The sequence below is a fragment of the Camelus bactrianus genome, chromosome X, assembly GCF_048773025.1.
Source record: "Camelus bactrianus isolate YW-2024 breed Bactrian camel chromosome X, ASM4877302v1, whole genome shotgun sequence".
Lineage (NCBI taxonomy): Eukaryota > Metazoa > Chordata > Mammalia > Artiodactyla > Camelidae > Camelus > Camelus bactrianus.
The window spans coordinates 114658813-114672440 of NC_133575.1; positions in this window are offsets into that span (position 1 = coordinate 114658813).

Consider the following 13628-nt stretch of genomic DNA (forward strand, 5'->3'; position numbering starts at 1 on the left):
GGAGTGCAGCTCTAGACGTCAGAAAAGGCAAGCAAACAGATTCTCCTCTCAAGCCTCCGGAGGGAGAGTGGCGCAGCCAACACATTGGTTTTGGCCCAGTCAAACTGATTTTGGACTTCTGACTCTCGGAAATTTAACAGAATAAATGGATATTGTTTGAAGCCACTGAGGTGGTGGTAATTTGTTATTGCGGCCGAAGGAAGTGAACACAACTCCCCTGATGCGCTATGCTTCGCCAAGGTACTGTGTCACAGAAATTTGGGCTCGGGGGTAGGGCCTTTGGTGTCCATTTTCTCCTTGCCAAGGACAGTCTACACTGGCCTGACTGAGTTCCTTTATGTACATTACCCTGGCTACTCTAGAACTTGCTGGAATAGTCCATGGAATAATGGGAGGCATGGTAATGGGAGGCATCCTCAGTCCTAGCAGACAAGCTTCCCTGTGTACAGCATCCTGCTCCCCTCTCCTGGGGCTGTGGGTAGAATATGGTCAAAAAGAGTATTATCCTTTCATTGTCTTAACAAACATATTCTGCAGGGTAGAAAAAGAATTCCTGGTCCGGTGGCTTTCCCCTAAGTAGCTCTTGGCTTGTCTAGTAACCATGTGGCTTTTATGAGTTTCTACTCTGTGCTTCCGACTTTGCTTGGGTTACAATCTGAACTTTGTCTATTCATTCACCAAAGGCCACGCTCCCTCTGCGGGCTCTGGGCCAGGCGCCTCTCCCAGGTTCTGGTGCTGCCATCCATCCTTGGTGTTCTTTGGCTTGTAGATGCATCCCTCCAGTCGCCACTTCTGCCTCCACGTGGCCGTCTTACAAGGGCACCGGTCACTAGGTCTGGGCCTCACCCTAACCCAGCATGAACTCATCTTAACGTACTTACATCTTCAAAGATCCTGTTTCCAAATAAGATCGCATTCCCAGGTACCAGGGATTAGGACTCCAAGATACCTTTTTTTGGCGGGGGTATGATTCAACCCACAATACCTTCCAAACAGCCTTGGCAATATCTGCCTGCTTTGAGGCAAAGCTGACTGTTCCTTCCATTCAGGATCTACTGTGTTTCTCTTCTTTCTGCTAGCCGGAACACTGGGATAAGGAGCAGCCATCTCCAGGGCCTGAATACTCAAGACTGGCCCGTAGGCTCGATGGACCCCCTTCCCTGGCTGGGAATGGGTGAGGAAATGTGTGCAGCTCAGCCACCGTGCAATAATCCATCTCCCGGCTGGCTTCAGTCAAGCAGGCCTGGCTAGGAGGGGCTGTACCATCTGCAATGCTGCCGGCGGCCACCACGGCGCTCTCGCGGACTTGGGGGAGGCCAGTTCTGTCTGGCAAGGAGAAGGGAGGAGGCCGACGACAGTAAATGAACAGGGGTGGCGGCCCCGCTAAGGAAATGGACTCTGTAAGGAGGTGGAGGAGTGGCTCTCCAGCGCCTCCCCTCCTGGGGTGCAAACCAAACAGGGCTCCCTCCAGCCTCCTCCTGAGAATGAAACAGGTAACCCTTCTCCTCCTCCTCTCCTTTTGGGACAGCAGCCGCCGGAAGGCCAGCCTAGGGGTGGGGAGTCAGTGAAGACACAGGAAGGGTAGGTCTCTGTGGGACAGGGACCCCCCCAGGGGGCTAGGCGAGGCCGAGTGGGGTGGTCCACGCCAAGTGAAAGGGGATGGCTTTCATGCCCGCCTCTGAATGCTCCTCCAGTGACAGAGTTGGGTTCTCCCTCCAATACTGAGGAACCCACCCTCCACTCGCCAAAACCTACTTTTCCATCCCTGGAAATTTTTCCTTTTGGAAAGCTGACCATTAAAATCCACATATCTATTCATATCAAAGTCCAGACTAGAGAAGTCTGTAGACTCAGGAAGGGGCTTGGGGCTGCCAGGCGCTGGCGGGACGGAGAGGTGGGGGGGCGAGAGCTGAGGGATACGTGTTTCTTTTGGGGGTGATGGCAGTGTTCCAAAATTGAGTCTGATGATGGTTACAATACCTGTGAATATACTAAAAATCACTGAATTGTCCACCTTGAATGGATGAATTGTGTGGTATGTGACTTATATGTCAATAAAGCTGCTTTTGTTTGTTTGTTTTTGTGTTTTTTTTTTAAGAAAGCCAATCATGGGGTAGCGCTTCGTGAGCTGACCTGTCTCCCTTTAAATTTCCAAGAAACCGCAGAGGACTCATGCCGCGGGTCCGTGTGGGCCCGGCCCGCGCTGGTGGCCTCGTCCTCGGGCCTGTCATTGCCGGCACTGGGTGCCGTGCTGTCGGGCTCGGCACCTCCTTGTGATTGCAGATGGCTGGCCAAATGCACCGTGTGTATGCAGCGACGAGAACTATCTGGAAGACATTTAATATAGTGACTCACAGGGTCATGCTTGGAAAATTAATTCAAATTGGCTTGGCATGAAGCCAAGAAAAACTGTCTGAAGAGGCTGTAAACAGAAGGTAATGGATTGAGTTGAAGGAGGGAGAGAGGAAAGGCGGCAGGGGAGGTCCAGCCGCCCAGCTCCCAAGGCAGCGAGCTGGAGGGGGCCAATGGGCGGCTGGCCCACTCCGTGCTAGCTCGGGGCTGGGGACCGGTGCCTGAGTCCTGGACCTCTGGCTCACTGGACTCCCACTCTGGAGTCCCTGTACCTGGTCTGTTCCCCTAGGCAACACGGATTCCTACCAGCCGGGATGGGAGGGGAGGGGCAGCTGTAGACAAACGATAGCTTGTGCCGCTTCACCATAGCATCTGCCCCAGGGAGGCCTCGAAGGGCTGCTGAGGGGCCCCAGTTGTTTAAACCCACACCTCACTAGACAAAAGTATCAATGCAAAAAGCCCTTACTTCCCATAGTCTGTGCTGGGAAAATAATAGGTTTCTTTATGGGTTTTCCCAAGAAGTGTTATAATGTGTTTGGGTTTAAAAAAAATTTATTGAGGTTTAATGTAGACACCATAAATTTAGGTGCACAATTCAGTGATTTTTAGGAAATGTGTATAGTGGTACAACCATCACCACAATCACTTTGGAGAACATTTCCCTCACTGGACATGCCTTTTAAACTCTTCATTGCCCCCATATTCTGATACACCCAGAGGTGCAAAATGTCCCCCTTTTTTCCCTCTCTGGCTCTCAGGAGTGAAATCTCAGTGGCCTGGGGGCGAGCCACCTGGGTCCTCAGTCCAGCTCTGACACTGAGCGGTTGTGGGACCATGGATAAGCTGTCCCCTTCTGCAGGCCTAGTTTCCCCTCCTGGAAAGTGGTGGAGATGGTACTGGGGAGGGGACTCCGCTGTTCCTCGGAGGGCCTTCCAGCTCCGGCACTGTGTGAGTATCTCTGCCCGGTCAGGAGGGAGCTCAGGACCCTGCAGGTCTAGAGCCTCTCACCTGGGCCCAGCTGGCACCTGCACAGGTGAGAGCAGGGGCATGGAAGACTCCAGGATCTTCCTGGGCAGAGCACTTGGATGTGGGACTTCTTCCCCAGGCAGTAAAGTAGCTCCACCCTCCGCAGGCACACGTATCATCCCCGCAGCTGGCAGTGTCACCAATCTTGGGCAAACAGAACAGAGTGTAGGCATCCACGAGACCCCTGATTCCTACAGGAAGGACCCCAGGAGGCCTTCCATATTCACCATGGCCATGCCTCTCTGGCCCTCACTGCCTCCCCTGGCTGCGTGAATTCAAAGAAACATTTCCTGAATGCCTCCGGGGGGTCAGGGTTCAGGTGAGGGGCTCCCAGAAGGGATGCAGACATGAATGAGCAAGACAGTTCAGGCCTTCGACATCCCCATGCTCTCCTACTGCTGGCATAACCAAGTGTCACAATTCAGTGTCTTAAGACAACACATCTATTATCTTACGGTTCTTAGGTCTGAGTCCGAAATGGGTGTCACTGGAGTAAAGTCAAGGTAGTAGCAGGGGTGTGTTCCTTCTGGAGGCTCTAGGGGAGAGTCTGACTCCTTGCCTTTTCCAGTTTCTAGAGACCACCCACCTTTTGTGTCTTGGGACCGCATTGCTCTGACCTCTGCTTCTGTTGTCATATCTCCCTCCCTGACTCTCACACTCCAGCCTCCCACTTGGGACATTGGGCTCACCCACATAATTCAGGATAATTTTCCTATCTTGAGGTCCTTAACTTAATCATATCTGCTAAGTTTCTTCTGCTGTATAAGGTATGATCTCCAAAGGTTCCCAGAATGAGTACGTGGACATCTTTGAGAGTCGTTATTCTGTCCACCCTCAGTTGAGCAGCCCCTCCAGGTGCCACCCAAGTAGGCCAGGTGACAATGCTCCAGATAGGGAGACCAGGCCTTGTGTGTGCAGACACACACACACACACACACACACACACACACACAGTCTTTGTTATTTTTTTCCAAACCATTGGAAAGTAAGTTGCTGACATCATGCTCCATTACCCCTAAACACTTCAGCGTGTATTTTCTAAAATCCAGGACACTTTCCTATATAACCTCAGTATACACATCAGAATCAGGAAGTTAACGTTTAACACTACTACTTAATCCATAGACCCCATTTAGATTTCTCTGATGGTCCAATAATTAATGTTCTTTGTAGCAACACAACAAACCAACACATAAAAACAACCTTTGCCACCAACAATAACAATAACAAGCCCCAACAAAAAAACTGTTCTTTTCTTCCCCTTTCCTTTCTCATCCAAGATCCAATCCTTGACCACATGTTGCACTTACTTGCCGTATGTCGTTAGTCTCCTTCAAGCTGGAATCCTTTCTCAGTCTTTCCTTGTTTTTTTATAACCTTGACACTTTTTAAAAAATAAATTCAATCTTTTAAAACAATTTCTTTTTTGAGCTTTTTTTTTTAAATTTAATTTAATTTATTTATTTGGGGGTCGGTAATTAGGTTATTTATTTATTTTTAATGGAGGTACTGGCGATTGAACCCAGAACCCTGTGCATGCTAGGCATGCACTCTACCACTGAGCTATAGCCTCCCCCCGACCCTGACACTTTTGAAGAACACAGGCTGGTTAGTTTGTAGATCGTCTCTTCATTTGGGTTTGGCTGATGTCTCCTCAGGAACGTCTGAGGAGTGACGTGTCCTCAGGACATGTGAGGAGGTACAGGATCTTGGTTTGTCTCATTACTGAAAACGTTAACTTTGATCGCTTGATTAAAGTGTTGTTTGTCAGGGTTTTCCATGGTAGGCTGAGTTAGCAAGGGCTTTATATTTATTAATTTATAAGTAATTAATAAATATGGGGGGAGATCATTTGAGATTATATCAATATCTCTTCCTCATTAAACTTTCATCCACGGTTTTAGCATCCATTCATAGTTCTCGCCTGGATCACTTATTATGATGGTTGCCAAATGATGATTTTCTAATTCTATCATGTTTTTCTACATTGGCATTCTGCTATAGAAAAGGCTTCCTCTCCCACTTTGTTTGTTTGTTTATATTAGTATATATTAGTATAGGCTCATGAATTCCTATTTTATTCAATGGATTATATATCATTCATTACTATCTTTTTTTTTGTTACTCATATTGTCCCAGACTTGGTCAGTGGGCACTCCTTCAAACTGGCTTTTGCATCCTTGTAACAAGTATTCTTTATTCCTTGAGCCCATCCTTACTCTTGGCAATGCAATGTTTTGGTTTCATCTGGCAACTTTACTGCCCAAGGGAATCAACCATTTCTCTAACCCTCGTTCATTTAAAATTATTTAGAAACCAAGATCTGGGGTCTAGGTGTGTTCATTGCTACTGGGATGTTATTACCTCTAGAACCTCAGGGCCAACAGAGCTAGGAAACACACGTGTCTATAACCACACACACATACACACATCTACATCTGTAGCTCTATATCTAAAACCAAGAATTCACACTGATCCCTGCCTTTCGACTCCAACAACGCAGAGTTCATTCTTGCACGCCACTTTCCCATGTTGGCACTTTCCTTTTCTGATAACGAGAAACCTGGTCCTTATTATCCTCAACATATGACACTAATCTCCTGGTCACGAAGGCCATCTCAGCTGTGGCTCCACTGGGCCTGCCTGCTGCTCCTGCTAATGCAGCCTGCCTGGCACTGCCAGATGCTGCTGAACTTGACGCCAGCCTGCCGTGGAACTTTGGCCCCCTCCCTTCACTCCCTTCGTCTCACCTGACAATGGGAGTGGCAGGTATAAGTCCGTGCCTCTTCTAAGCAACGTGCGGGGCCGGAGCTGAAGGAAAGACTGGGGCATGAGAGATGTGAGTCGGTGCTTCTCAAACTGGGGCTCACAGAGCCCCAAGGGTGGCTTCTGATTGCAGGGAGGGCTGGACAGCTCCAGAAAGGTAAGGCGCTCACATGGGGACTGGGTCCTGTGGCCTATGTGGAGCACAGAAAACTGTGAGCTGGAGTAAGCAGATCAAATTTGCATGGTCTTTAAAGGCTCCAGCAGTCCTGTTGTTACCGAAGGCAAGTTTGTGTGCCCACCACGCCATAAGGCCAAACAAACTGAAACATCGAAGTTTGGAGCAGAGAAAGGTTTATTGCAGGGCACAGCAAGGAGGACAGGGTGTCTCATGCCCAGGAAAACCCTGAATTCCCCAAAGGGTTTCAGCAAAACATATTTAAAGGCAGGTAAGGGAGAGGGGGTCGCAGGGTATGCGATCAGCTCGTGCACAATCTTCTGATTGGTTGATGTAGAGGTAACAGGGCGGTCAACACCATCAACCCCCAGGTACCAGAAGGTCTGGAGGCAATACATCTCGATCATCATGTAGTTATTTCTTCCCTTTGGTGGTAGTTTTAAGCATATGAAAGACTCAGGAAATATACATGAAATACTATTATCTGTGTTCAGAGACGAGCTACAGCAGAGGATATGGAGGAGGGGTCTGACCCTGGAAGGCCCCACAGGGTCCTGCTCAGTTACACTGTGAGCAGAGAGGGGAAGGAAGGGGTGAGCAGGTGGGAGGGAGGGACAAGCCTGAAGGCCGAGACCAGTGAGAAGCCTGCTGTAAGAGGCCGGGGAGAGGGAATGTAAGTAGAAGCTAAGGTAGAGGCAGAAGAGGAGTCAACAGCAGGGATGGCCAAGTCTGGGGACCCTCTCTCCTTTCTGTGGCACGTAGAGTCCACCCTGAATGATGAGGCCTCAGGCAGAGACTGGGAGATGGGGAGGGATGGGTGCGGGGGGGGATGACAGAGGGAGGCACAAGGAAGTGATTTGATTTGGAGGTGACAGTGGGACCTCCAATCAAAGCCTCTGTACCAGGCAGATGAAGATACAGACTGCAGAAGAGGCATCTACAGAGGATAACTCATGAGGGCCAGGGGAAGGGGTGAGTTCTTTAAGGGCTAGAGAGGGTGGGGCCCAAGGCCAAGATCTGCATTCTGGGGCAGTTGGGCTGGTAAGCATGAAGCAGACAAAGAAGAGCCAGGGGAGGGGAGAAGGAGGGACAGGAGAGAGCACAGCACTCCCTGAACAGCGACTCACCCCAGCTGAGCCAGCTGTCCTGTTGGAGCCTTGACCCCCGCATCCCTGAGGGAGGAGCCTGTCTGAGCCCTCCTTCAGCTCTGGAGTGGTTCTTGTCCTTTTAAATTTAGTGAAACTTCCAAGCCCCTGGGAGATCATCCAGCACAAAGATCCCTGCCCTCTCCCACCCTGAAGGATTCAGGGTGAACAGTCTTTAAACGCCTTCTCCTCCACGCAGGTGACCATGATTTGCAAGAGGATCTGAGGATTCAGACATTCCTGAAGAGTAACGTGTAAATCCAGTCTCAAAACTTATTTTCTCTACAGATGGTTTCAGAGGGGTTATCCTCCTTCAGCATCACTTGATCGGCCCCAGGGGTGCTCCCTGCTTCTGCTTTACTTTATCTCCTGTCTCTTTGTTGGGGAGAAAACAGCAACAAGACTACTCTTCCCACCCATTCCGCGCCTTGTCTGAAGCCGGGAGCCCACTCCTTACTCCTCCCCTGCCTCCACTCTCCTGGAAAGGTCCAAAACTCTCTTAGAGGCCTTTTTCCCGGGGGGCTCACAGCAGATGGAGCTGCATGAGTAGAGGGTGCAGCCGCCAGAGCCTGCTCCTCCTGCTGCTACCTGCCTGCGGAGCTGCTCTCCGTCGCTGATCAGGAGCCCCGCAGCACGTCCTGCAGCAAGCAGGTGGTGGGCCTTCCCTGGCCGGCAGCAAGGGGCCCACCTCAACAGAGCTTCCAGGCCAGCCTTGCAGGCGGCTTCCTGTACGCCACGAGCCACCTGAGGTCTTCTTGCATGAATCTGGCCTCTACACAGGCATGTGCTTTATAGACTGTCAGCAGTCGGTGATTATTTGTTGCTGACTACGAAAGCCGAGTCATATCCCACTTAGTGACTTGGGGCAGTCGATTCATTGATCCAGAGGCATGGAGCTCAGGGTGATCGCAGGCCTGGGGAGAGAAGCTGACAGGCTGATTCTCATTGCTTCTGCCCTGAGCCAGTCGTAATTAGCATCAATCCCATTCAAGCCACGGTTCCTGGCCACCCGCTACCAGAGGGAGAGGCTCAGGGCAAGTGCTGCGGGAATACCCAGGGAGGATGCCGCCCCGGTGGCTGACCTCACTCTGCTCCGCTCTGCCCGGGGCCAGCGGGGCACATGCCCCGGGGGCCCAAAGCCCACAAGCCACGGTGCCCTGTGCCCGGGGCACTCTGCCTGGGACTGGTGGCTCCCTCCCTTCTGCACCTCCCCCTTAAAACCTACACACACTCCCACACCGCACATGTCCAACACACGGCCTCCCATAGCAACACACACACGTGCCCCCACAATTCATACAGGGTCCCACGCTCATACACATATTCAAGACCTCACTGCCAAGTGGCAGAAAACACAGGGGCTGGGCACACATATCTTGTCAGCAGAAGGGAGCACATTCAGTCAGTCTGACTGTCCATCAGGTACTCCTAAATAGAACCCAGATGTCAAGAATCCATACACCCTTGAACAAGAAGACATCGCCCTTGACTGGTAGAACTCACAGAAAGAGATATAAGCCAGAGGATGGCAGTGTGGCCCAAGGGCTGCTGGGACATGGTTCTGTGGGTGCATCAAGGCAAGGTCCCTCCCCTGACCAGGGTTACAGGTCACAGAAGCACCTGCTTGCTCTATGGTGGGGGGAAGATGGCAGACATGGAAATAAACAAGCTCTGTGATTGGCCAACTTGAGGGCACATCAGCATCTCCTGGACGGTTTGTTATAACGCAGATTGCTGGGTTTCTGAGTCAGGAAACATTTTTTTTTAACATTTTTTATTAATTTATAATCATTTTCAATGTTGTGTCAAATTCCAGTGTAGAGCACAATTTTTCAGTTATACGTGAACATACATATATTCATTGTCACATTTTTTCTCTGTGAGCTACCATAAGATCTTGTGTATATTTCCCTGTGCTATACAGTATAATTCTTTTTTTAAATTTTGATTGAAGTCTAGTCAGTTTACAGTGTTGTGTCAATTTCTGGTGTGCAGCATTATGTTTCAGACATACATATACATACATATATTTGTTTTCATATTCTTTTTCATTATAGGTTACCACAAGATACTGAATATAGTTCCCTGTGCTGTACAGTAGGACCTTGTTGTTGATCTGTTCTGTATATAATAGTTGAACATTTCTTATGTGTACCCCGGTGATGCTGAGGTTCCTGGTCTGGGGATCACACTGGAGAACCACTGCACCAGCTCAACAAGCTGACAGGCCCCAGCACGGAAGTCTCTGTGGGGAGGGGAAGGGGCACACCTGGCTTAGAGGAGCAATGGCTTCAGCCAGGAAAGCCTCATACTTTTTTTTGGTCTTTGTATAAGACAACTATGTTCTATTAGAATAAATCACCACAAACTGAGTGGCTTTAAATAATACAGAGATATTACCTTATAATTCTGGATACTACAATGCTGACAGGGATCTCACTGGGCTAAGATCAAGGTGTCAGAAGCTGTGTTCCTTCTGGAGGCTGTAGGGGAGGATCCATTCCTCACCTTTTCCAGCTTCTAGAGGCCACTTGTGTTCCTTGGGTCATGACCGTATCACTCCAATCTTTGCTTGGGTTGCCATATCTTCTCTCTGACCCTCTTGCCTCCCTCTTCCCGATATGACTCTTGTGATTAGATTGGGCCCACCTGGATACTCCAGGCCATGCTCCCCATTTCAAAATCCTTATTTGAATCACTTCAGCAAAGTCCCTCTGGCCTTGTAAGATCACATATTTATGAGGATTAGGGCATGGACATATCTGGGGGGCCATCATTCAGCCAACTACAGCAACGGAGGTTAGAACCGAAGAGTAATGCAGCTAACCCTGACAGAGCACCTACTACAGGGCAGACACTGAATTCATGGCGTTAACGGTTTCACACCTGCCACCTTGAATCTTCCCTGCAGCCCCATATAGGAGATCCAGTGGGACTCCAGTTTTATGGCTGAAGAACCAACCTTACAGAGGTGAAGTGATCTTGAAACCCAAGTGGGAGATGCAGGGGGGAGGGCCAGGAAGATGTTACAGGAAATCCAGATCTCAACCTGGGACCCAGCAAGGGGAAATGGTCACCTTTAGGTTTATTATGTGTTAAAGGTAGATGATGACCTCCCAGAATCCCTCTGGCCCCAGGACAGCATTCTAAGATTGTGGCATAGGTGACTGCGTCTGGGCACTTACCCCCTGTTGCAGAATTTATCAGTTTAACCCTCTAGGTGTGTCTCAAAGGCAGATCTTGGGTCTTGTTCTGGTAGCTGTCATAATAAATTATCACAAAGTTAGTGGTGTAAAATTACAGAAATGTATTCTCTCTCAGTTCTGGAGGCCAGGAGTCCAAAATGGGTCTCGCTGAGCCGAAATCAAGGTGCTACGGAGTCAGACTCCCTCTGGAGGTTCTATGGGAGAAGCTGTTCCTTGCCTCTGCCAGCTTCTGGTGCCTGCCAGACTCCTTGGCTTGTGGCCACACACTCCAGTCTCTGCCTCTGTCTTCACACAGCCTCCTCTTCTGTGTGTGTGTCATAAAATCTCCCTCTCATAAGGCTGCAGGTGATGGCGTTTAGAGCCCACCTGGATGACCCAGGCCGAGGTCCCCAGCTCTACATGCCTAACCTCATCACATATGCAGAATCCCACTTGCTGTATATCAAGTGGCATGAATGGGTCCCAGGGACTAGACCTGCATTTCTTTGGGGGCGTTATTTAACCTCCCACGCCCCTGGAGCTCACAGGCGTTGTTCATGAACATGCTTTGTGGGGTGGCTGAATGAATTGCAGTTTGAACCCTAAACTCTAAACCCAGTGGCTTTCATGTGGATTCTGGGCCCCCAGCAAAGGTTTGTTTTGGAGTTAATTGTTTACTTGTCCCTGTATAGGGGAAGGAAGCTGTTACAGTCCATTGTGGACTGTAGGGACTAGAGACAGATGAGTCCTAGCTAGCTGGGCTCCTTAGAGTAAGTTGATTGCCCTCTCTGGGACTTGGTTTCTGCAGTGATAAAATCAGATTTATAGCTCCTGTCCCACCTTGCCTGCCTCCAGGTATTATTGTAATGACTGTGAAGTAGGGATGTCTTATGTTATATGAATGTCAAGCATTGTTAGAAATATTGTTATAGAGTTTTAAATATTGTTATAGAGGGAAGAGGGCAATGTTCCACTCAAAGGATAGCATCCCTAATGGTGGAATTTAGGTCTGTGGGAGGACTGTAGGAGACTTTAAAACCCTTTGGCCTCCTCTAGCTACGCTTGATACTATTCAGCCACCCTGGGTACCGGGCTGGAGTGGAAGGCCGCCGCGAGTTCTGATCTGTTGTTGGCCTTCCCTCTGCTTCCCCCAGTGTGTGAGCTGAAGCTCAGAAAGCCACATTACTCCCTTGTGGTACAGAGATGGGGAGGGGCTGCCCCAAGAGCCCAGGTACCCAGCTCCCAGGCTTGTGTGCCTTCCTTGAGGGCTGAGGACACTTGTGTGGACTAGGCCCTGGAGAGGAAGAAATGCTGCAGTGAAGTTTTCAGGTACTTTTTTGCTCCTGGGGCCTCTCCGTGAGTCCTAGTATCTGGGCCTCTTCTGCAAACTAGGGGAGAAGTGCGCAGTTGCGGTAGGCATTTGTGCTGTGCGAACTTCACAGACTCTGGGCAGGGTTCCTCTTCCAGAAGGGACAGGACACAGCACTCCGGGTCAGCACACGCTCTGCTCAATGCATTGGGCAAAGAGAAGTGATTGAGTCCTTAAAGGCTGTCGCAGACACCCTTGGGTTTCCTGTCCCACCAGTGCACAGCGGATTTCCCATCCAGGAAGCACTGCCTCGGGCGTGGCTTGGCTATCATGGTGCCGGGGGCCATTCATTTCGTGACCTTTGGGTCCTGCAGGCTTCCTTTGTGTGCAACCAGTAGTAGCAGGTTGGGGGAGTGTGAGGGAGGGAGCAACAATTTCAGAGCCTCTGGGATGCAAAGACCCCCAAAGCCATCTGACTCAAGGCCCCAGGAGCAGCCAGGGATGAGAAATAGGAACAAATGAGGGCAGGTGGGCCAGAAAAGATGCTGAGAAATGGGAGGGAAGGGACTAGGATAAAAGAGGCAGCCACCTAAGGAGCTGGAGCCAAGGTTTTTAATTTTGACTCTCACTGATGAGTCCTGGGACCTTAGGCCAATCACCTCCCCTCATTGGTCCTTGCTTTCCGCATCTGTAAATGAGGGGATGGGACCAGATCCATTGGTTCATTTATTCATTGGCCAAACATGCATTGAGCTTGGACTGGATTCCAGGCACTGGGAGCAGAGGATGCTGGGGGAGCGGAGAGGAAAGAGAGTGTTATCACAGTGGGAGCGGGAGGCAAGTTTGCACAGCATCACAAGGATCCAACACCTGAGCTGAACGTTGAAGGCAGAGTAAGTGTGTGGAGCCAGAAAAGGGCCAAGGAGAGAAGGAGCTGGGTGCTGACATTTTTTTCCCCAGTGGCAAAATACACAAAACAGAAGATGCACCATTTTAAAGTGTACTATTCAGGGACATTTAATTCATTCACAAGGTTGTGCAACCACTACCTGTATCAAATTCCAGAACGTTTTAATCACACCAAAAGGAAATCCCATTCCCACTGCGGGGTCACTCCCATCCACCCCTCCCCCTGCCCCTGGTAAACACTAATCTGCTTTCTGTCTCTATGGATTTGCCGACTCCGGACACTTTCTATAAATGGCATCATACAATATGTGGTCTTTTGTGTTTGGCTTCTTTCACTCAGCGTAATGTTTCCAGGGTTCATCCTTGCTGGAGCTGTGCCTTGGTATGGCTGAAAAATATTCTATTGCACACAGAGACCACAATTTGTTTATCATTCATCATTGATGGACATTTGAGTTACTTCTACTTTTTGGCTACGATGAATAATACTGCTATGAACATTAACTCATAATCCCTGTTCGGGTGGGCAATCCTGGTCCTTGTTTTAGTTCTTTGGGGTCTACACCTAGTGGTGAAATTGCTGGGTCCTATAGTAGTGCTCTGGTTAACTTACTGAGGAACTAACAGGCTGTTTCCAAAGTCACTGTATCATTTTCCATTCCCACCAGCAGTGGATGAGGGGTCCAATTTCTCCACATCCTCCCCAGCGCTTGTTATTTGGATGTTGACTGTAAGGGACAGATTAAAGAGGAGGAACCTGG